Source organism: Strigops habroptila, chromosome 1, assembly GCF_004027225.2.
Source record: "Strigops habroptila isolate Jane chromosome 1, bStrHab1.2.pri, whole genome shotgun sequence".
Taxonomy (NCBI): domain Eukaryota; kingdom Metazoa; phylum Chordata; class Aves; order Psittaciformes; family Psittacidae; genus Strigops; species Strigops habroptila.
Window position 1 is genome coordinate 144,653,333 of NC_044277.2, and position 24,633 is coordinate 144,677,965.

The 24,633-nt window shown below is 44.6% G+C and overlaps 1 protein-coding gene across 3 annotated transcripts in view; it reads left to right on the top strand.

Moving 5' to 3' along the window:
• The window catches only part of TNS3 (tensin 3), a 198,625-nt gene that overhangs the window by 21,240 nt on the left and 152,752 nt on the right, over positions 1–24,633 (top strand). The window contains exon 1 of one of the 3 annotated variants that reach the window (XM_030487545.1): positions 11,887–12,070. The exons of the other annotated variants lie outside the window; for them this stretch is intronic. The gene's annotated coding sequence lies outside the window, so the exon portion shown is untranslated. Of the gene's footprint in view, positions 1–11,886; positions 12,071–24,633 lie in introns of those variants that run through there. 3 annotated transcript variants of the gene reach the window in all.

Here is a 24,633-nt window from a genome sequence, read left to right on the forward strand (position 1 = left end):
CCAAAGATTTCTATAAGCAATGAAGTTAATTAAATCTGTTTTCCGGTGCTTTATTGTCTTGAGGTCATTCATTCTCCTGAGTGGGCTCTTTGATGAGCAGGGATGTGCTCTCATAATGGTATTCTTTTGATGGAGGCATTGGTATAGTTTGCATCCTCCACCTAACTTCTGTTTTCAAGAAACCTGAAGGAACTAGCCAGGATTTAAGTTGCTAACTTTAAAAACTGCTAGAATAGACACTAAAGGCAGAGATCTAAAACAAGGTCATATTTTTTTACTCTCAAATAATACTTATGAAACCAAGCTAAAAATAAAAGCAAACCCAATGTATTGTGCGAGGCCACCACAGCGTGATTTCTTCCAGTTAGATATTTGGGATCTGCTGCCTCTCACACTACAGCTTGCTGTGAACTTTCAGCTTGTCACAAGCATGAAACAAGGACATGTTTTATAGTAAGCTGGGAGGCTTCTGGGAATGAATTAACAGCTCCAGCCAAAGCTGAGTCAGAAAAATCTGGCATACTTGCATGAGGATGCTCTGTAATGGGCATGTTTAAAAACCTCAGGCAGTTCTGATGCTACTGAGAGGTACTTCTTAAGGGGAGTATATATAAATTCAACACATTTACATCCTCTTTCATGATAATTAAACTTTTATTACTGTTAAACATCTTTTAGAAAGGATATCCAGGTTAGAGGAATCTTTATCTCATATAAAACTTTAAGTAATTTTACTCTGATTTTAACTGTTATAAATAATTACTAGAGACAGTAAAACACTCACCTGATGAGTCAGGGAGTGTTGGACCTTAGGGAGAAGAAAGCTGTTGGCAAGCTTGAGACAGGAGTTGAGAAGTCTTACATCAAAATGCTCAGTACAGCCTCAGAAATTGGGATGACTGGGTTAAACATCTGACTGACCTTACTGGAAGAGAAGGGCCAGAGTCACTGCAATGAATCTGCTTTCCACTGTACTAAGAAAGTGAACACTTTGACGCAATACACTGTTGGTTGTGTCCTTCATCTTACAGTCACTGGTAATTCATCTTACAGCCAATGGTTTCCCATCTGAGACAGAACTAGTCAGGCTCATGGTATATTCCAGATGTCAGTGGCTAAATCCATGTTGCAAGTATCTTTCCTTTTTTATTACTAGTTGGTACTCTTTATTTTGTTACTTATATCTCCAAGCTTTCTGGATGAGAAAGATATTTGAGTGAATTGAATAAGAAAATGATGGATGTTTTCTCTTTGTAACTTTAAATTCTTTTCCTTCCTCTCAGTCTTTATTCACAATGATTTTGTTGCCCTATAGCACAGGGAACCACTAGGCACATTTGTCTGGAATATGTCTTTCCCTGGTGACTGAAAGGAAAGAGAGCATGGTGTATGTGAGGGGATAGCATGAGCTGAATGGAGGTAGGTGGTTTAAGATATGCAGAGGTGTATCTTAAGATATACAAGTCATATACATTTAATAGGTGCTTATGGAACTGCAGAAGGGGTCACAAACTATCCCTAGGACACCCAGACCCTGTTGGCAGTGTTATGGCTGTCTGCCTGCAGACTGTGGAGGCTGAAGTCCAAAGAGAGGTGGCATAAATACTTCAAGACCAAAATATCATCAAAATGTGTGCGACTTATTTAAACCATTGTAAAGACCTGTACTGAAGAAAAATGTTAGTGTTTAGGGAAGTTTCTAACCTGTGAGTTTGCTGCTTTTGCTAGATTCTTTCCTCTAAACACTGGCAAAAAGTTTTAGTAACGTATTATTTAATTAATAATTAATATGTTAACTGGCATTAAGTATTAATTTAAATTGAATTAAATATGAAATCTGATAATCTGGAAACAATGCTACAAATAGAACAAAGAGAAGAAAATGACAAACTTAGAAAAGGGGGGTGATGTAAAACGACTGTGCAGGTTACAGGCATTTATGGAAATATGAAGCCTCGAGCCAAGTAAAACGGCAGAAAATAAATAGATAGAAACTTATGTAAGTCTGCTTTATGTCCTACCCAGAGTTAATGTGCAGATACTCTGGTAGCAGAAAGGTTCTGCAGGCTCCTGGCCTTGCAGGGCAGGAGGAAGCTAGGAGTGCATCCCAGTTAGGATGAAGTGTGCTGATCAAGTAAAGGATGGGCACATCCATAACTGGCAAAAAGGTGGACACCAGCAGGCACCATATGCATCAGCTCTAATTGCAGCTACATACATGGTGATGAAAGCTGAAGATAATAAAAGGGTGCCTTAAAGAAAGGAAGCATAGTAAATACAGAAGAAATAAGGATTGGTATTGATCCCAAAGAGCGTTCATAGTTGAAAAGACAAAAAGTGTAATTCCACTAGAAATGAAAGAGTCACTGTTGGGTAAACCTTATTTCAAACCACAGCACTCTTCAGAATTGATCAATTAGTCACTCTGTAGTAGTTATTTACATGATTTGAAAATCATGTAAATAACATGGTAACGTAACATTTGTAAATCATGTAAATAACATGAGCCAGAGGCTTGGAGCAGCCTGGTCTAGTGGAAGGTGTCCTTGCCCGTGGCAGGGGTTGGAACTGGATGAGCTTTAGGTCTCTTCCAACCCCAACCATTCTGATTCCCTGATTTCTCTAGCCATATCAAGGGTGTTCTGAAAAAGGGACAAAAAAAATCCTATCTATCTCCAAAATTTTGGAAAGTATTTTAATCCTAAAATGAATATATAGAGAAATTCCTCTTACTCTTTGCATGGACAAAGCAGTGGCTGACAGGATGGGGCTTACAAGACCTGTGGATGGTTAATATTACACGAGGAAAAATTGTTGTCTGTAGTTGTGAAGTCAGTCTGCTTCACTGTATATCAGTTTCAGTGATAATTCACTGAAAAATGGCAAGATGCTTTGGATTTAAGAGTAAAGACATGGATTTAATTCTTCCTCAAGTCATTGGTATTGTGATAAACTATTTGACACCCTTCTAAATGCAGCTTGAAGAAAATGCTGTTATCTGATCAGTACTGTTCCATGATCTATGCAAAATAAGCTGTGATCTTAATACAGCTCTTTCTGAAGAGATATTTGGTTTCAGTGATCATTGAAAACCCAAACTGAAATGGTGCTTATTCAGCATTTTTGGCATTTCAGCTATTTCATCAAAATGCTGAAATTTCATCAAAATGGTCAAATGAGGCTGAGTCTCCATTCAGTAACCTCTGCTGCTGAAGTACCGGGGCAGAACAGCAGTTTAGTACTTCCACTGCTGATTAAACCTGGCTCTGGGATCTAAACCAAGAAAGTAATTTTCCTTTGGACAAGGGCATTCCCTTTCTTTACTTGAGTTTAGTTTCAGACGTATCATTACCAAATGTTGAACGTGAGCTCTTCCCTCCATTCTGTTAACCTATAAATTACAGAGCAGTAGTTAGTATAATTCCTCAGGGCACAAGAGTTAAGGCTGCATGGTGTGCACACTTGAGGTTTCTGTAGACACATTTGCAAACAATAAATGTTGTCTTTTTATCTTGTTTCCCTTGGGGAACATTTTTGTGCGTAATCTGGTTAAATGGTACAAGGATTACAAGTGTGTGTCTGTGTGCGTGTGTATAAAAATACACCAAAATTTAACCCCAGGCAGAAATATGAATACATCTTTAAAGGTCAACAGTTGCCTTGTTGCTGAGCCAGTAGTAAAAGGCTCTCTTCTGAGGAGCCAAAGAATTACTCTTTCTTAGTTATGTTCGCCCAGGTAAGTGTGACTGCAAAGTCCTCTTGAAGTTTCCTATGGTGCTCACTAACATATCTTAAGATATGTTTGCTGCTCCTATTGTAACTTACTCCTAGCATGCCTCGTGGTGGCCTGGTGACTTGGCTTCAGATGTTCTGTGATCTCAAAACACAGGCTTTGGTGTTCCAAGTTGGATGAGTTTTGTACCTTTTTATGGGGGCTGTTTAAAATACAACCTTAGAAGCCTACCAAGTTTCCTTTTCTATGCCCTCTTTCATCCACTAAATGCATTGCTGTGGTGAGTGTTAAGAGAGAGGGGGGAAAACCTTGGAAAGAACAATCACAAAAGTCCGAGTCATGCAGTTTAAGTTACCACTGTACATTTGTCTGCTATTGCAGTGGGCATAGGAATGATCCAAAATAGCCATTAGCTTGATAGAGCTTGAAAGAGAAATTCCCTTATTGCACATGAAATGGGAGTGGGAGATAATGTCCCTTATTTTAGGCTTAGCTCTGTTCTCCACACTGAAAAGGGAAAAGCACTGTACTCACTCATTTCAGTGGTGCTGCTTTTGGAATATGAGATCAGGAGTCTGTAAATTTGACATCCATCAGCTATTCTATATGAATTTTGCTGACATAGGCAAGTAGATATGCCTCACCCATAGCAACTTTCTGTGATTCTAGGCAACATCTTGTTCTGCCCGTGGCTTTGAGAAAGTGGATGTGCTTAGCTGTACTGTTCATTTTATCACGAGTCTTGCAATAGTTTGGTATTTTTATAAAGGCCATGCTCTGAAGGTAAATAATACATTAATCTGTTTACTCTATTATAAGGAAAGTTCCTGGTTCTGGATAAAAGCTTGAAAATGTGAACTCTCCAGGTTTACAAAACAGATGGCAAAGGAACTAAAATGAAGGTTATTGTGGATGAAGGGGGAGTTAGTCTCAGAACTTTGTCTTGCTCTAAGTTGGAAAGCTGGGCTGGCACAGCCATGTCAACTGGGAGTCCTTTTAGGGAAAATCCCATTTCCTAAACTGATGGAGCACTGCTGGCAAAGCCTCAGTGGGGATGGAGGCCTCCTGGCAGAAGAGGGCCTCTGTGTGTGGCTCGGGTTGTCTGCATAGGTGAGGCGGCTGCAGTGGCGGAACAGACCCTTTAGGTCAGCGCAAATAAGTGTGTGCTAGGAAGCTGTGTCAGCACAAGTGGGCTGAAAGCGTGGGGTAGCACCAGTTAGTGGTTCCCAAGCTCTGCTCAAGAAGTTAATGTCTTTCCCAGGTGGGAAAGGCCAAAATGGCCCTTTAAGCAGCTCGTGCTGGTGCTTCCTGCCACTTACTATAAATAGCAGCCTTGTCTTTACCTGTGTTAGAGGGGGATAATCTAACAGGTAGGCAGAAAGCAACTTTGCAGGAACTTCTATTGGGAATGCTCAATTGTAAGAAGGTGAGAGTTTTGTCTTTGTTGAGTACAGTGAGACAATATGAGTACCAAAGTTATCATGAAATTGTTAAAATATTTCATCCCTATGACAGATTTCAATGAAATAATTGTTTTCTATCCTAATTTTTTATTGGCTGGTACTAAGCTGTGATTTGGTATTATAATCATAGAATCAACTAGGTTGGAAAAGACTTTTAAGATCAAGTCCAACCATAACTTGTGTGTTGTACAAGTAACTAATGTGCTTTGTAATTGCTGCTGTGCTAAACCTTTTCATCCTCATTCAACTCTCATAGTTTTGGTTTGTCTTTCAACTGAAGTCCTTGAAGATCCAACGGGCTTATTTGTGTCTATTGTTGCCACAGAATAATGCTGTTCCTCTGTTCTATTTTGTTATAGCTAATTGGAGTTATTTTCCTAATTGTGACTACAGTTCTGTTACTGCAGCTCTCCTGAAGTCACTGGAGCAGCAGAAGCCCACACCAGACTTGAAATTGGTGTCTTCCCCTCTCCCCATATGATTCAAAGTGAGGAGGAATGGACTATTTTGATTTATAAACTGTGGAGTGTGGAGGGAAAAGGAGTTTGTAACAGGATTTCGTGCCTGGACCCTAGAGGCAGACATTTGTCAACTCACAGAAACGTATTTTATAAAAAGATTGGCCTTGTTGCATCTCCCTTTCATAATGTACATTTATAGGTTAGGTTCCATTCCTTGGGACCTCTTCTTTGAATCATGTCATTGTGAATTAGAAAGAAGACATCGTACTCCCTGAGGAAAATAACTACCAGCCCTATAATCTAAGTGAGTGATAGATGAGCCATTCAAATCCCTCACGCTTTTGTACAGCTGACATTTTAATGAAAGCTGAGGAAACGTCCTTCAACTGGAGATGGTATGTAGGGCTGTAAAAAGGACCCAGGCAATAGTGGAGTCACTGGACAAAGATTTAGGCTCCATGGGGCACAGCCATTGGTATTAATGTATTACAGAGACATAACATACTATGCTTAAGAAGGGATAATTATAAAGAAACCCTTGTTTAAGTGAATTTCCTGTTTATAGTATTTAAAGAGTGTGACTCTAGCTACTCTTACCTAAGGAATCTTATTTTAATGCCTGAAACCCCAATTCTCTGGCTCTGTATTGTGTAAAACAGTGGTGGCTAACCTGCAGCCTGTGAAGGGTCTAAAGGGACATGTAAATTTGTGGCTACTCATCTACAAGGTATTGTACAACTTCACTGATAGTTGGTAACGGATACTACTGGACCATGCTGGGAGGTAGGATGCTATGCACAGGCTTGGGGAAAGCTTGCTCTTTCTTGTTTGGTTTAAGGAACTCTACCCATCTCCACTGACAATTACTGCGTATACACAGAAAAGTTGTTCATAGGCACACAAGGGTACAGCAGGTTCTGTCTCAGAGCCGTTATCTCAAAAATAAAAAGTCCTCTACACATTTTTCTGAGTTGGGCCCTGTTCCACTGTGTGAAGAGGGGAGGAGGGGGAATATGTCATTTTGAAGCTTCTATGGCGCCAAAACAAAAGGCGGTTGCCAGTACTTAGAGTGTAGCAGGAGCAATGCACTGAAGTTTGATAAGGTGTGTTACAACATCATGCTCTTGGTTCTCTGTTTTTCTGAATTTTGTGTAGGCAGTTATAGCAATTTTTGTGTGCCCTGCACTAAATTTCCAGTCACGTTGCACTGAGTGTATGATACAGGACACTTGATTCATCGTTGCCTCCCATCACAAGAGCTGAAGAATTGTGCAACTGGGCCCTGTGTGTGGAACTTCTGTCCGAGTCCTGTGACAGGAACTCATTGAGTTCTGGGAAGAGGAAAAAGCAGCAACTGTTTTACTTTTCATTTAGTTTTCTTTCCTACCAGTTTTCTCTGTACCAAGTAGCACTTCCCTTGCTCAGTACCACCAGACTTGCATTGAAAGCATCTTCTGGAGTTGGGAGTGTTTTCTGGCCTATAGTGGTGCTATATAAAGCATCAGTTATACAGTGCATTAGAGGCTTTTCTGCAGCCTTCACAATTTCACTTTTAAACTTGCCAATTGCAGTGTTCTCACGAGTTTCTTCTTAAAGCTTTTTTGTTCTTTCAAGAAAAACAGAAAGGAGGAACAGTTCTAGGAAACTGGAGAAGAGCAAAATGTTTATTGGATAACGTTAAGTACCAGGCACTTTTTGTTGTATCACAGGGCACTAAGTATTGGATGACATGAATAATTAGACATAAATGCTCATTGTATCATAATATAAATGAGCCTACCTTAAAACTGCGTGGTCCTACTTCTAATTTTTATGGTTATTTTCAGCATGCCTATAGTACCCTGTAGTGGGCCATGTAGATAGGCCCTTCCTTCTGCCTTGCAATCTGATAACCTGCAGGAATGTAATAATTTCTTAGGAAAATGTGGTAAATTAGTGCAAGGAGAGAATGTTGTAAACACTGTGCAAGGTTCTTGTCCTTGTCCATTCTTCCTAAAGAATCAGAGTGTCAAATGGGAATCAGATTAATGATAGATTTTTCTGCAGCACACTGTAGGTATGGACTGAAGTTATTCATATGGGTTAGAGAGATTTCGTGTTTCTCTTTTGGTTTTGTACCAATTGAATGTTTCAGAGGGTTAATGTAGATTGATGTTTCATTGCCACACCTGTAACACAACCACTGGTGTGGTTGACCAGTCAGCAGATTTAACATGAGCTTTTCCATCTGGAGGGTTTTTAATGTTGCTCTTTCTATAAAGTACTTATTTTACAACTCTTCCATTATAAAATACTCTAGCAGAAAGATAGAACTTTACTGCCTGTCTTTGTTATCGTGGGAAGGGGCCTTACCAATGAAAGGTAAAATCATATTGCAGCAAAATAAGTACTTCAAGAAGAATAGTAAGCCTGTAGTACAAACTGTGTGGGATTTAGTGGTGGTTGTTCATGCCAGAATACAGAGCTGCTGGGGAGACATTCATGAAACACTGTAAATCCTTATGCTGCTGTTTATGTTACCTGGCTTTAAGCAGCTCCAACGAAACTATTATTTTGTGAGCTCTGGCACTGAACTCAAATGACAAACTTTTATGAAGTAGCTTGCTCTGAAAGAGTACCAAGTTTTAGGAGTCTTGTTCGAGGGATCCTTGGTATCTGTCAAGTCATGACCATCTTACTCCATTCTTTTGACACAAACGTGAGGAGTATCTGCATGCTTTATGAGTGGTTATAAACATAGCATATGTCATCACTATATATATTTTGATGAAAATGTATATGAAAGAATACTGTTTTGGTTTGGATTTGCATTGTTTAAGCAAAATAGCAAGAGGTAGATAGGACTGAAACCCATTTCTCTGTGCCCTGATTTCTGCATAACTCCCTCTCCAAGTTCCCGGTTGCTGACAAGTGTGGATGGTGAGTTTCAGCTCAGTGACCAAGGCATAAGCAGTCCTTCATTCTGATTTAAAAGCTTTATTTGTTTACTTGATACATTACTCAAATTTGGGTGCTTCTGTAGAAAGCAGTAAGAATAAAGCACCATGCAAACAAGGGGCAAGCGACCCCTGGCATGTAAGAGGTATGAGTCATGACCATCACTCCTCTTACTCCATTCTTTGGAATTTTTAAAAGTGTTTGTGGTGTCATTAAGATAGAAAGAAAGGCTATTTTGATTAGCAGCTCCCTTCACACAGCAGATTCCTTGATTCAGCAAGTGTGTACCTGAGATGAATGTTTAACTTGGTCATTGACTACATCTCTAGGCAGGTTCAAATACATTTAAAGCTCTTTAAAACACTGACACAGATTTTTCTCTCTCCCTTCCTGTTCTTCCCCATTCCTAGAAAAAGCGAGGAGGGGAGGAATTCAGAATATAGAGGTGGTAAATAGGGATGTAAGCATATAAGAAGATATTGTTTGCCAAAGCCATGTGTTATAAAATGGGAAGAACGTGCAGTTACACTGTGGCAGTAATCCTACATACTGAACTCTTCCTAACAGTGAGACTTCACATTGTACTGCAAGTGTTATACAAAACTTAATAGTGTTATTTATGTGTAGAAATACGTGCATCTATGAGCTGGTATCTGCATAAAGATGAAGTATTGCCAAAGTGCGAGCATTGCAAAATCATGTGTGTGAGCACTAAACTACATAATAGTTTAATTTAAAAAACCCCACAATAATTTCTGCCTTCTTTCCTTGGAGTTCAGGTTTTGAAACTTTTGCTTGAAAGCTAGAGGCTGATTTGAATTCTTTTTTTGTTTTGTTGGTGAAATTTTCACCATGTGATCCATGCAGTGGGGCTTTAAGAAAAACATGGAACATTGTGAGGCTTGAAGGTGCTGGTTGTGAGCTTGATCCCCATTCCCAGAGTCACTTGGCTTGATTTAGGGACACATGAAGTATTACTTAAGTATGAGCCATAGAGATGGGGTCATGCAGGAAGTTTAAGTGAAACTGTATCTCAGAGAACAGAGAGATGCACATATCTGAAAGGTTTGTAACACATGTTCTCTTTCTCTTCTTGGCACAAAGGAAGAGAAGAGATTTAAGATGTGATGATGAATACAGGATTTTGATTATGTCTGGCTTCTAAATATGCTGGAGCTTTCCTAGCAACACAATACAGTCTTGTCCAAGTGAGACACTAAGCATGTCTGGGACCTAGTTTGTCTCCTGTTCTCTGTGTTCATTACATTGCTATCAGTAAGTACCATATGTATCTTTGAATGTCATTGTCACCTGTCTACGTGTTCCTGTAATATGAAGCATTGCAAAGAACAGCCTTAGATTCGAACTTCCAGCTCTGGGAACTCTAGATATCTATTTCTTGGGGGATCCTTCCTCCTCAATGCAAAGGATTTGCAAACATTAACTACTGTGTTGTCTAAATCAGCGAGGGGGAAATGCTTAGTGCTAGAAAGGGCTGGCTGTAAATCTTGCCTCTATGAGTAACAGAGTAAGGTATCTACTGCTGCTTAGGATTCACTTTGTGAGCTTGTTTCCAGATCAAGCTACAAAGAGGTCACGTCAGTATGGAGAACCCATTTACATGGGGTACTGGTCATAAGAGGGATGTTCAAATCCTTTCCTTTGTCTCTTGCGATACACATCATGTGAGGCCCCAGCTATCAGCTGATAGCGTGATCTGGGTTAGCCATCTCAATCCTATTAATGAAATTCCACTTTGCTTCAGTGAATATTTGATTTGATTATTTTTTTAATGCAAGGAATGAGCCTCAGGTTATGCCTGTTTCAGCTAAGTTTCAGGGTAACTTTGGTGATGAAATTCTTCACCATAGGAAGGACATAAACTCTCATTTCTTGCATCTGGGGTGACACCTCTGCTTTCAGCAAGCAGTGCCTCTATTTCCTCCCTGCTGTGCTCTTTGCCTGTATTTTATGTCACCCAAGTTACCCCATTCTGCAAGCGGCAACTGCTGTGATCCAGCAGGTACAGAGGCAGTGCCTGGTTTGTGGATCCTGCACGAACTCCAGGTGTGGATCTGCTCTTTTATAGCTAACTCAAGGGAAAGGTAATTCTCAGTGTGTAAATAGCATAAATGTCAGTGCAGTAAAGAACAGCACTTGCATAAATGTGTGTACACAGGGAATGACAAGTGTACGTCACCAAGCTGTGTGGTGTGGTTGGCAGGCTGGAGGGAAGGGGTGGGATCCAGAGGGACCTGGACAGGCTGGACAGGTGGGACTGTGCAAAACTCATGAAGTTCAACAATGCCAACTGCAAGTTGGGGCACAGGGTCGGGGCAGTCCCAGCACAAACACAGGCTGGGGGAGACTGGATGGAGCAGCCCTGAGGAGAGGGACTTGGGGGTGTTGGGTGATGAGAAGCTCCCCATGACCCGGCTTCAGTGTGTGCTTGGGTGACGAGAAGCTCCCCATGACCCGGCTTCAGTGTGTGCTTGAGCCCAGAACCCCCCGTGTGCTGGGCTGCACCCCCAGAGCGTGAGCAGCAGGTCAGGGAGGGGATTCTCCCCCTCTGCTGCGCTCTGGGGAGCCCCCCCTGCAGTCCTGCTCCAGCTCTGGGGCAACAGCATAAGAGGGACGTGGAGCTGTTGGAGCGAGTCCAAAGGAGGCCACCTATGGAGCTGCTGCGAGGGCTGGAGCAGCTCTGCTCTGGAGCCAGGCTGAGAGAGCTGGGCTGGGTCAGCCTGGAGAAGAGAAGGCTCCTGAAGGGGAGACCTTAGAGCAGCTCCAGTGCCTAAAGGGGCTACAGGAAACCTGGAGAGGGGCTTTGTACAATGGCCTGTAGGGACAGGCCAAGGGGAATGGCTTTAACCTGCCAGAGGGGAGACTGAGATGAGCTCTTAGGCAGAAGTTCTTCCCTGTGAGGGTGCTGAGGCGCTGGCACAGGGTGCCCAGAGAAGCTGTGGCTGCCCCATCCCTGGCAGTGTTCAAGGCCAGGTTGGACACAGGGGCTTGGAGCAACCTGCTCTAGTGGAAGGTGTCCCTGCCTGTGGCAGGGGCTTGGAACTGGATGAGCTTTAAGCTCCCTTCCTCCAATCCGCCGAGGCACAGGCTGGGAACGCTCAGCCTCGCGGGGCCCTACGGGGCGGCGACGGAGACACCCCCCTCTCCCCCCGGCCTCAGTCGAGGGGCCAGGCCTGTCCCGGGGCCGCGGGACGATCGCGCCCGGTACCGGGGCCGAGGCGGGGCTGGTGCGGCCGCCGCACCGTGAGTGCAGCGGGGCACGGCCCGCCCCGCGCGGGGCAGGAACGGTGTGTGCGCCTCGTCCCCGCCTCCTCGGCAGCCGTGATCGAGGCGCTGAAGGCTTCTCCCCGGCTGGAGGGACCGTAGGAAATATCAACAAGTGTGTGCGGCGCTGGGGGAGGGCGAGCGCTGCTCCCGCCGCGCCGCCCAGCCCTGCCTGGAGCCGGGGAACCGAGGTAAACTTGGGCGGCTGAGGGGAACTCGGGAGCGGGAGAGCGCCCGGTGCTTTGTTCCCGGTGGGGCGGAGAGGTCTGGGGGGGGGAGGTCCCTCGGCGGCCGTGCTGCCTGCGCGGCGGGTGCTGAGGCGAGGAGGCGGCTGTGGGGACAGCCGGCACTGCCGCGGGCCCTGTCCCCGCTCCCGTCCCGGGCCTGCTGCCTGCCCCCGGCGGTGCGGGCCGGGCGGGAGGGATCGGGACCGCGTTCGTGATAGAGGAAGGGCAAAGGTGGCGGGATGGCGGCGGCGGGCCGGAGGCCGCCCCGTCCGCAGGCACGGCTGAGGGGCCGGGAAGGCGCTCCTGTAGCCGGGCTGGGTCTCTGTATGCCGGGCAAGGCACGAGTTTGTCTCCGGGAAACTTCAGTTAGAGCGGTGGGGTTGTCAGGCAGCGGGACCCCGCGGGGCTGCGATGAACCGCTGCGGCGCTGCGCGGTGCCTGTGGTAGATGGTGGTGGTTGGTGCCCAGCCACGTCTCTCCCGGTGCCCAGCTGTTGGCTGTGTTCTGCCAGCACTGGCTAAACCTGCCAGCTGCCTTACGGAAAGGTCACGGTCTCCAGGTGTTTCCTGGTGCTTTTCTCAGATAAATGATCCGTATGGAGGATCGAGGGGCAGGGTCTTTGTGTGTCTTCTGACAGCCTCCCAGGTTGCACACAGCTCTTGGCATCGGCCCTCACCAGGAGTGCAGGCCAGGTGGTTTGGGGTTGGAACTAGATGATCTTTAAGGTCCTTGTCAATCCAAACCATTCCATGATTCTATGGCTTAGGCTCCAGAACAAGGGTCCTCCACATTGGGATGGTCTCTTGAGTGGTGAAGAGTTGTGCCTCAACCAAGTGTCTCATTTCCAAGCATAAGACTAGGTGATAATTACAGCATTTTGTGCAATTTGAAATGCTCTTTAGTTTTGTTTGTTTTGTTTTCTTTTTGACTGCTGTTTACGTGTTAAACAGTGTATTATTTTGTGTGTGTGTTGAGGAGTGCCTGGTGGTAGTCATTCCATTTGTAATAAGCACTGTTTACATTTTACTAGCTGGGAAACGAAACAGTGGCAAGAGCCACGAGGGCTGGAGCGCTATCAGTGAGACTTTGGGTCTTTTTTGTGTGACGTTTGATAGGAAACTTCTGGATACTGCTCAACACCGTGACTGATTACAGATATCTTAAGCTGGCTAATTTTTAAAAGGAACTGCTGCAGTTACTTAGGCAAGTTTATTTTATGGAAGGCCAAGTGGGTCTTTTGCTGAGCCTAGTGAGAGGCTTGGTGGCTCTGAAGCTGTGAGATAGAACCTCTGAAGTAGTGGGGGTTTCATCCTGTATAGCCAAAAGGTGGGTTTTCTTGTTTGTTTGTTGTAATGAAATTGATTACTTCTAAAAACTGATGTTTGTTAGAAAGCTTAATTAGACATTTAATTTGTTGGAAGCACAGGTGCTCCAAAATCAGTGCTGCATTGCCAAGGGTTTTCCGAGTTAAATTGAAACAATCCATTTCATGTCAGCATAGATGTGTATGTGCCACAGGGAATGGTTATTTAGAGAACACGCTGGCCACAAGTGGTTTCGTAAGTGCTCCTTGCAATCTCTGACTTGATCCAAAGTACCTTTGTAGTTACTGTTGGCATTACCTGCTCTTGGTCCCTGGGCAGGCAGAAAATGTTTATAGATGGAACATAGGAAAAGATCCCTGTTGTGGGCTTTTTCTCTGGCGATGCTACTTGCAGAATGGCACGTGAGTCTATTGCTCAGGCTTATCTTTCTCTGTGACAAGCAGCTCTATGGCTGGCAGAAGATGTGGTATCACTGAGATAGTGATACAATAGTGCAGAAGATAGGAAGAATGCAGCAGTTTCTTTTGCATCTGACAAAGCTGATGGAGAGTTTCTTCATCTCTTTTGTGTCTGACTTCCCTTGTCTGGAAATGACCAAAATGACAGAGGATGAGGTGGTATTTGGAGAGATGGGTAAGGCTTATTTGAGTAAAACATTATTAGTATAATTACTTCTCTGTCTCCTAAACATCCTCTTTAACAAAAACAGAGATGGTAACCAAAATAGCAAGCAGTGCTAAAAGTGCAGAACAGGTGTAATGAAGGAAAACCAAATGTGGTCAAACATTTGCAATACAAGGAAATGAATCTGGAAGTCACTAAACATACTGCAAGAAGTGTAACGGTTGGTTAGGCATTAATGTTAGGGCTTAGAGTCCTGTTTTATTCCTAGTGACACTTTCTAGTGGTGTGTTTCTGGCTGCCAGTTGGAGAATCACATTGTTAACTCATTCGCACACTGGAAGGATCTCATCCTTGCTGAGCATCTATTGAGAATGTGTAATTCCTACCATTGTAACAAGTCCTGAATGTGCCTAATCCATCAGCTTCACAAAACTTGTCAGCAATACACAGCTTTATTTTTTAGGGTGCAGAAAATGAAGTACTGAAACAGCTTGCATATTACTGTTTGTCACTGTGGTTTTGAGATATGAATGTTTTGTGATATGCTGTGTATTGCTGTAAGTAAACAGCGTTGCCACACATTTGTCCTCTTAAGTGCAACCTAAAATGTTGCATGGGTATTCTGATTCCTAGTTCTGACATGGAGTCATTAAGTTGGGAAGATCGCAGTGGAGGTGTTTACCCAGATGTGAAGGTACTCATTTAGCTCATGTCCACAGTTTAAGAATTAAAACGTATTGCTCAAGTGAAATAGTGCTGTGGAATAATTCCTGATGTTTACCATTGTAAATGCCAGACCTTTTTAGCAGTACAGTGCAACGAGGAAGTGAAGCCTAAAAGAGAAGCACCTTTGCAGGTCAGGTTAACCTCAGCTTCTGTGCCTCCCCTGCAGAGTGCTCAAATACAGGACTGAGAGTAACCAGAAGTTACCAAATCTTTATGTATCAGCTGCAGACCTGAGCTGTTGCTGAAGAACCTTTTCTTGGAAAATCCTTCTTGATGGAAGCTCTCCAGCCATGAAGGAAGATGTGTGATAGGAGAAGTGGGGGACAGGGAGTGACTGAGTGCTTCAGGCTTTTTTTGTCTTCCTTCCCCACTTCTTGTTTAGTTTGTTTTTTTGTTTCGTGTGACCTTTTGTGCCTCTCTGGCTGGAAGGTGAGAAGCAAGCCAGGTGACCCTGCAGCCTCTCTGAAAGTCACTTTGGTCCCTGCTTAATTGTTTCTTACACAGCAGGCCTGTAGCAGGGATTTACATGTAAGTACTTGCAGGTGTTGAGTAGCACATGATTCTAGTGCTGGGTAAAGGATAAGGGGAAACAAACAGCCTGGAAATATCAGAGCTCTGAAAGTTTTGGCAGGCCAGTGTCCCCAGATGCGGCCTGCCATTTGATGATTAATGAAAACCTGAGTTTCAGAAGAACAGCCTGGTAGGTGATATTTCACCCCTAGGGATGGAGCAGCCTTGCTACCCTGCTCCTTGCAACACCCCGGCACTCTGGCAGGAGTGTACTTCATTGTGTTCCTTCTGGCTTTTCAAATGAATCCTTTAGTGCTATCTTTATGGCAGTATGTGAGAGTCTGCAGTGATAATGGTAATGTACTTTGTGCATCTAAGTGCCCCCTCTCCCCTTCTCTCCACTTGATTTGGTAGTCTTCTGTATTGATCTGTTTCACTGTGTAACTGTGCTTTTAAACTTGCCTTTTTTGTTTTATTTAGTAGCTCAAGAATATAACTGGAATTGCACACTCAGGACTGAAGTTCAGGAAGGGGGTAGAGCTGTTCTGTGCTTGATGTATTGAGGCAGAATTTCCATAGCCTGCAGGGTGTGTTGTAGTGATCTGCCAGTGATAGGAAATTAACACTGCCTCGCTTCACAGGGACAAGGTGTTCACCTCTCTTTTTTCTTCTTCTTTTCTTTTCCTGCCCATGCTACTATCTAATTACCCTGCGGGTACAGACCTGTGTGATAACAGAACGGAGATAATGAATTGCTTGAGGCATAAGGTGACAGATTGATTTGCAGTGATCTAATGGGCAGGTGTGTTGATGCAGCCTGCTTCCAGTGTACCTCCACTGGGAAAGATCTGAGGAGATGAAGCAGCCTTGGAGACAGAGGAAGCAAAGATGCTGGTAGGCCTTTGTAGTTCCTTAAGTTATATAGACACTCCCTTAGCTTTGGGGATGGCAGAAAGAGGGTGTTAATCCATTTAGGAATGTATTTATTTGTGATTTTGGGGAATGAGAAAGAGAATGTGGTGTTTGGAGAGCAGTCCATTAAGTTTACATATTCAGGAGACACTTCTAGAGCTTAGCTTTTTCTATTTAATCTCTCAATCTTGCATTGATTTACTGCAAGACAAAGGTGGTGCTGGTTATCTTTCAAGCCTTAACCACAGAAACGAACAAAAGATGGAGAGTTGGTGTCATCTTTTTTCCTCCCAGTTTGTTGAAAGCTGTATGCTTGTGGACACAGGGAAAAAGTGAGTGACCATGACTTTAACCTGCAGACATATGCTTTTACTTTCAATTAAAATGCTGTATTTGTTTGGAAGGGGGTAACTTTAATGGCTAAACTGTGGAATCCTGCAGTGTAAGGGACTTTGTAGCTCTTCCTTGTGTTGAAAAAACCATATATAAAACTTATAATGTACCATCTTGCCCTCTTGTCCCTTGTGTACCATTTCTCAGACTGTATATTTTGTAAGCTCATTCCCACTGATGAACAGAAGAAGTATAGTTACAGCTGCCTTTTTAGTTGAAGTAAAATGGATTCCTTCTCCCACAGGTCTTTCTCCACTTGCCCTTTTTCTGCAGCTAGCGTTACTAGAATTCACTTGAGAAGGTAAGGTGGAAAAAGAAGCCACTGGTGTGTACTTGGAGGGGAGCTATTTACATTTGCATGATATTCTCTTGTTGGATGTGAGGCTCTCTGCAGAAATGTTTCTCTAGCAGCATTTCTTTGCACGAATAAAAATATACACCACATTGCACCTTCTGGCATTCAGCATGAAAGCATCTCTGGCACAAACTTGAGGGTTTTACAAGCCTTCTTGATTGCCAAATTAGCAACTTCTCTGTCCTAATCACCCATATGCATCCCAAGTAATAAATTTGGAGGCTTTTTAACCCTACCCTCAGGTTTTTGTATCTCTGTTTTAGTGATTCAGCAGGTGGCTGCAGTTGGAAGTGGCCCGGGGGATGCTTCCATCTGACTTGCCGCCTTTTCTCTGGAGGGGATGAGGAGGGCCCAGAAGCTGTGTGCACCTCCTTGTAGCCTGCTGCTGGTCAGTGTCAGGTTGCTGCTGTGGCTTGTCCTTGCAGAAGGGGCTTTGTCCTCTTGCTCTTCCTTCTGTCCTCTGGTGCTGCAGTGTCAGTAGCTCAGTCCTCTGTGCTGGCTGGCATCAGTTCTCCTGTTCCAGGGCAGCAGCTGGGTTTGTAGTGGCCACTGGAGGTGACTTGTTGCTATCGAGCAGAAAAGTTGGGAGTTGGAAGAGTGGGAGAATTGAGGGCATCCCACTGGGAAGAAGGGAGGGGAAGATAGATAGTTGGTTTTGGGATCTGAGACTAGATCACTGTAGTGAATAATCCAGTATTCACGGAGGCAGGTACAGTAGCACTGTGTTTGGGCTGCTCATCTGCAATGTAGAAGCAGAGGAGAGCAGAAGCTCGAACCTGAGCTATCTGCATCACAAGAGAGGGTACTGGAGTGAAGGTCCTATGGTCTTCCTTCTTCGTGTGCTGTGCAGACTCTCCCCTTCCTGCTTCGGTGCCTTAGGATGAGGTGGAATTGCTTTACCAGGAGAGACTGAGAGGTCCTCTGGCCAGGCACAGCTCAAGCATTCCTGGCTGTTTGCAAGCTGATGGATTACTCCATTTGAGGTTTCCTCTGGAGGTGAGGTGGTTTGTAACGTGTAGCTCTAGCAGTATTAGGCTCTGCACCACATCGTGGGTATCCTTGTTTCCTTCCCTTCCAGGGCTAGTGAAGAGACATGATCTGTATTCCACAGCCTTACATGAGTTTTTCCCACGTTGTAAAGGAATTAGTCATGGAAACACAACTTGTGTGCATCCAAGCTTTTGTTTTGTCTGGTTTTAATGATTGCTAGGTGATAATGGCTTGTCACAGGCTCCTTTGCTAGCGGGCACTGTCCTGAAAATAGTAACTATGAGAGCAAAAAATATCTTTGTAGGTATTGTGTGCTCGTAGGTCTGGGAACATGTGATTTCCTGAACACATGTGTCAGGGTTTGTTTACCTGGGCTATCTGAGCCTTTCTATAGTGTTTGCAATCCAAATGTGATTTTTAATGAATTGTTGACGTTGTACTTTTGCCAGGTTATGGGTAACTTGCCTTTTTTTTTAATTACATATACATGAAGAAACTTCAGCAGCCTGGATTTCAGTAACCAACTGTTCCCGTTGGGTTTGATGCATGAGTTGTTATCTGGTTGCAGTTCATAAACACACAGCCTGTTGCTGTGGTCAGGGAGTGAGAGCCTGGAACCTGGTGAGGTCTATGATTAAACTCATTGCTGTTGATTTTAGTGTGTAATCAACTTAATTTGTGTTTGAGAAACCTCTGAAAACACTTCCTTATGAACACAAGGTATCTCACTAATTAAAAAATAAGCCTTTCCTAAGGTGTGCTATCTTTTTCACAGCCATTCACTTAGTCTAGCAGCTCTCAGCCTTCAGAATTACTTTTATTTTCAGTGAAGATGGATTTGATTTGGAAGATGAAAAGTCAAGTACAATTTATGCCCTATCACTGCAGCTTCTGGGAAACCTGGCATAGGGACAGTTTGAATAGATGAGGGTGTTTAAGATGATACTCTGGGAGAGGAAGGATGTGTTGGGTAGTAGACTGGATTTTAAGTAATAAATTTTTAGAAGTAGATTTCAGTAGCGATTGTTATTACCCATTTCTTAAAGTTCCTCCCTGCTTTCTCCTGTCTAGTACAAATACTGGATTTTTTTTGAGCTTTAAAGCTGTTCTCTCTTAGCTGCTCTTGCTCTTTGATTGTAGTTCAGCTGATAAGCCAGCATCATTGGGGCCCAACTGAAATGCCTCTATGCCAATGCCTGTAGCATGGGGAACAAGCAAGAGGGGTTAGAGGCTGTGCATGCCTGAAGGGCTGCGACCTCATTGGCATCAAGGAGATGTGGTGGGACTCCGCCTCTGACTGGAGTGCCGGAATGGAAGGACACAGGCTGTTCCTTAAGGACAGGCCAGGGAGAAGAGGATGGGATGTCACCCTCTATGTCAGTGACCAGCTGGAGTGCACAGAGCTCTGCCTGGGGATGGATGAGGAGCTGACTGAGAGCTTATGGGTCAGGATTAAAGGGAGGGCAGGGACAGGGGACGTTACAGTGAGGGTCTGCTACAGGCCACCCGACCAGGATGACCAAGTGCATGAGACAGGTGCAGTCTCGTGTTCACAAGCCCTGATCCTTGTGGTGGGGCTTCAACCATCCTGATATCTGTCAGAGGGACAACACAGCAGAACACAGGCAATCCAGGAGGTTCCTGGAATGAGTTGACAGTAACTTCCTTCTCCAAGCAATAGAGGAACTAATAAGGAGACGGGCTCTGCTGGACCTTGTCCTCACCAACAGGGAGGGGCTGGTGGGGAATGTGAAGCTTGAGGGCAGCCGTGGCTGCCACAGAATGATGGAGTTTGAGATCCTTAGGGTGGCAAGGAGGGTGTGCAGAGAGCTCGCTACTCTGGACTTCGGGAGAGTCGGCTTTGACCTCTCGAGGGATCTGCTTGGTGGAGTATCATGGAGTAAAGCCATGGAGGGAAGAGGGGCCCAAGAAAGCTGGTGAATATTCAGGGATCACCTCCAGGCTCAGAAGGAATGCATCCTGACAAAGAGGATGTCAGGCAAGAAATCTGGGAGGCCTGTGTAGATGAACAAGGAGCTCCCAAGCAAACTCCAGCATAAAAAGGAGGCCTACAGAGGGTGGAAGCAAGGGCAGGTAGCCTGGGAGGAATATTGAGAAGTCAGGGATCAGATTGGGAAAGCTAAAGCCCTGACAGAACTCAGTCTGGCCAGGGACATTAAGGGCAACAAGAAGAACTTCTATAGGTACATTGGGGATAAAAGGAAGACAAGGGAAAATATGGGCCCCATCCAGAAGGAAGTGTTAGACCTGGTTGCCCAGGACATGGAGAAAACCGAGGCACTCAATGGCTTTTTTGCCTCAGTCTTCACTGGCAGGAGCTCCAGCCACGCTGCCCAAGTCACAGAAGGCAACGGCAGGGACTGTCTTTGGGACTGGGAGAATGAAGAACCTGCTGTAGGAGAAGATCAGGTTCGAGACCACCTAAGGAATCTGAAGGTGCACAAGTCTGTGAGACTTGATGGGATGCATCCGTGGGTCCTGAAGGAACTGGCAGGTGAAATGGCTGATCCACTATCCATCATATTTGAGAAGTTGTGGCAGTCTGGTAAATTCCCTCTGACTGGAAAAGAGGAAGACCGAGGGAACTACAGGCTGGTCAGTCTCACTGTAGTGCCCAGCAAAAGCATGGAGCAGATCCTCCTGGAAACTCTGCTAAGGCACATGGACAATAAGGGGCTGATTGGTGCCAGCCGACATGACTTCGCTAAGGGAAAATCGTACCTAACAAATCTGGTGGCCTTTTGTGATGGGGCTGCAGCGTTGGTGGGTAAGGGAAGAGCAGCTGACATCATCAACCTGTACTTGTGCAAAGCCTTTGACACTCCCACATGACATCCTTGTCTCTAAACTGGAGAGGCACGGATTTGATGGATGGACTACTTGGTGGATAAGGAATTGGCTGGATGGTTGCACTCAGAATTGTGGTCAACAGCTCAGTGTCCAAGTGGACATCAGTGGTGGCTGGTGTTCCTCAGGGGTTGGGATCGGGACTGGCCCTCTTTAATGTAAATGTCACTGACATGGACAGTGGGATCGAGCACCCTCAGCAAGTTGCTGATGACACTGAGCTGTGTGGTGCAGTCGGCATGCTGCAGGGAAGGGATGGGATCCAGAGGGAGTAGAACAGGCTCGAGCAGTGGAACCATGCAAACCTGATGAAGTTCAACAGTGCCAACTGCAAGGTCCTGCCCCTGGGCTGGGGCAATCCCAGGCACAAACACAGGCTGGGGAGAGGGACTTGGGAGTGTTGGGTGACGAGAAGCTCCCCATGACCCAGCTTCAGTGTGTGCTTGAGCCCAGAACCGCCCGTGTGCTGGGCTGCACCCCCAGAGCGTGAGCAGCAGGTCAGGGAGGGGATTCTCCCCCTCTGCTGCGCTCTGGGGAGCCCCCCCTGCAGTCCTGCTCCAGCTCTGGGGCAACAACTTAAGAGGGACGTGGAGCTGCTGGAGCGAGTCCAGAGGAGGCCACCTATGGAGCTGCTGCGAGGGCTGGAGCAGCTCTGCTCTGGAGCCAGGCTGAGAGAGCTGGGCTGGGGCAGCCTGGAGAAGAGAAGGCTCCTGAAGGGGAGACCTTAGAGCAGCTCTAGTGCCTAAAGGGGCTACAGGAAACCTGGAGAGGGGCTTTGGACAAGGGCCTGTAGGGACAGGCCAAGGGGAATGGCTTTAACCTGCCAGAGGGGAGATTGAGATGAGCTCTTAGGCAGAAGTTCTTCCCTGTGAGGGTGCTGAGGCGCTGGCACAGGGTGCCCAGAGAAGCTGTGGCTGCCCCATCCCTGGCAGTGTTCAAGGCCCCAGGGGAGTTGGATCTAAATGATCTTTAAGATCCCTTCCAACTCAAACCATTCTAGGATTCTATGGAAGCAAAACTGTGTATTTCAAACACCAGCAATACACCTGTTTTAGAAGTGCATCTGTAACTAAAATATAAATAATGTGTATGATACTTGCTGATATTTACTTGTCATAAGTTAAGACTCTGCAAAGAGGTGACTGACAATAACTCTAGTTGTTTTCAAGGAAAGAGTTCCATGTTCTGTGCTTTTGTAACCTTGCAGGTGTTCCCTTTTGGCAGATACTCAGCAGCGGCCTTGCTGCAGCTTAAATCCAGCTGTTCTGCAGTATCTGGAGAGCTTTTCATGTTCTGCAGTATTTTTATGGATGTCAGTATTCCTTTACTTGTCTTATTTCTTCCTGTTTCATATACCATGGTTACTTATATTTTGGAGCTATCCTGCCACTCCTTTTGTTGTCTGCTGTACAAAAGCATTCTTAAGTGTATAGGCTTGAATCTTAGTTCAAGATTTGTCTGCCCTTATTAAATTACGTATGTGTTTCAAGATGCTTAATTATGGGCCAGGAGAAGAAATAGATTCAATTCTGGCTGGAAATTAATTTTCTTCCATATTGTTCTTACCTTTTGAGGCTTAGAATGTTTGCAGTTTCAATCTAATACTTTGCTTTTACTTCTGTGCTGCTTCATAGGGATATGTCTCATTTGGGATTTTTTTGGTAGTTGTTTTTTTCCCCCTCTCTTTGTAAGTGCTGGACTTTTTTCCTCCAAGTAGTGGATTTCCTGAAGTACAAGTTTTATAATTAATGTTGATGAAGTGCATCATGGGATTTGTAGTTCTCTCTAGTGAAACTAATCTCTAGAGGAGTTGTGCCAGAAGCCAGCTAGAACTCCATCCCCCCGCAAGCCCAAGAGTAGCATGCCAAAAATATTTTGGCTTTTGCTGTGAATATACTTTTATATAATCCCAGACTGGTTTGGGTTGGAAAGGACCTTAAGATCATCCTGTTCCAACCCCCTGCCATGGGGGTTTTCTAACTTTTTCTTTCTGTGTCACTGAAACACGTTGGCTGTTTCCTGTGTCCATGCATGCTGCTTCTCACAGTTTTATTTTGCAATGTGGATGCTTATTCTGTCCTGAAGAGGTGATAGCTGTTCTTTTTGTACTTTAGGGGCATGAAGTATGTCAACAAGCTGACCTTCCCTGAAGACTAAAGACTAGGTCATGAGGCACCCCAGCTTTGGTTATGGCTTGCAGGAGAGAGTGTGCTGCTCACCAAGGAAGATAATGTATGAGCTCATTGGGAAAGAGTGGCTGTGTTCAGCTGTGACGTCTTGAATCTGCAAGTACAGAACAGCACTTCTGGGGAAAACCAGAGGCATTGATTCATAGTCAAGTAGAAGATAACAGTATCAAAATAGTCAGTGATCATGTGGTTAAAGAAATGCATTGCCAGAAGGAACCGATAAATAATCAGAAGCATCTTTGAGAATTGTTTATTAACGGCTTGTGCTTATGTGAGGAGGGAAAGCACCTTTGTCATCCCTAATTTAGTGCATTAGCCCTTCATACAAACACCCGATTGAGCTGGTTAGTGCCTTATCTGTGTGCTTTCAAGTGAAACTAACTGTGTTCCTTACAGGTGTGAGATTTTATGACAATACAGTTATTCTGCTCAATAGAAAACATGGGTAGGCTGAATGGGTATGAAATGTAATGGCTTTTCCTCATTTTAATAGATTCTTGGAATGGGTTTTATTTGTTTTTGAAGAATATGGTGACCAGTGCTTGGAGCACAGGACCAAAATTCAAGCAAAGCAGATTTCACTGTTACAGTGTTCTCTGTGTCACTGGTTCATGCTGATATTGTCATCAGTAATAAAGCTTCAAACGTAAAGTGATGCACATACAGGGAGACAGTTTGACATTTAGCTTCACTTTCTGTTCTTTTTGGAGGCAATAATTGTTCCTGCCTCTTGCAAAGCAGCTTCAGGTTCTCAGGTATCATGTGCATGGTGATGCCTGTTGTTGCTTAACCAGGTGGAATTGTGCATCGTGCATAGAGCAGGGCAGTGGTGGTGCTGCTGTGGGAGAAGAGGGAAGGGCTTTGCCTGCTGGGAGGCAGTTCTGCTAATGGGGTGAGCAAGCTCCAAATGGGCAGAAAGCCCTCATGGTTGCTTTTAAGCTTGGAGTTTAGGAAGAGCTGAAACTGGACGTCCTTGAGAACCAGACCCTTGCCAGTGAGAAAATGGCTTCTTATTCCTGATGGCACTTCTGAGCTTTGAGTCGTGTTCCTCTGCTTTCATTCCGAGTATTGTGAGTGTCATTCCTTTCCTGAGCGTCCTGAAATGATCTTTCTCCTTCAAGTCTTTTTAGGAAATGGATACTTCTTTTAGTGTTTGCTTGTAGAAGGAGCATTGCCTATCTGAAGGGTTTTGGGTGGTTCAGTTTGCTTACTTTGGCTTACCCATGTGGGTGCTCTTACAGCTATTTGTAGTTGTTACCTAATGAATAAAGTGCTCTGAAGACTGTAGAGCTGAGAAGGGAAAAACATTTCAAAATAGAAGTGTTCAAGCAGACAGAATTTTCCACTTTGTTGTACTTGGTGAGGAAAATGAAGCATATGTGCAGAGCAAATGAAGGCTTTCCCGTGAATCATTAACCATCTTTTGACAGCTCTCAGAAGAGCGGTGAGCTTGCTCCCTTTATTTCTTGCCACCAATGACACCAAACTGGGTACCAGTTTTATTTACCAGGGCTGTGAAATTTGCTGTATGTGCTGATAGATTTGGGAGTTTCAGTAAGTAACTTTGGTTTACTGTATTCAGAACCGACGTTCTTGTGAACTTTCTGGAAGAAACATGCTCACGTGAAGATTGAG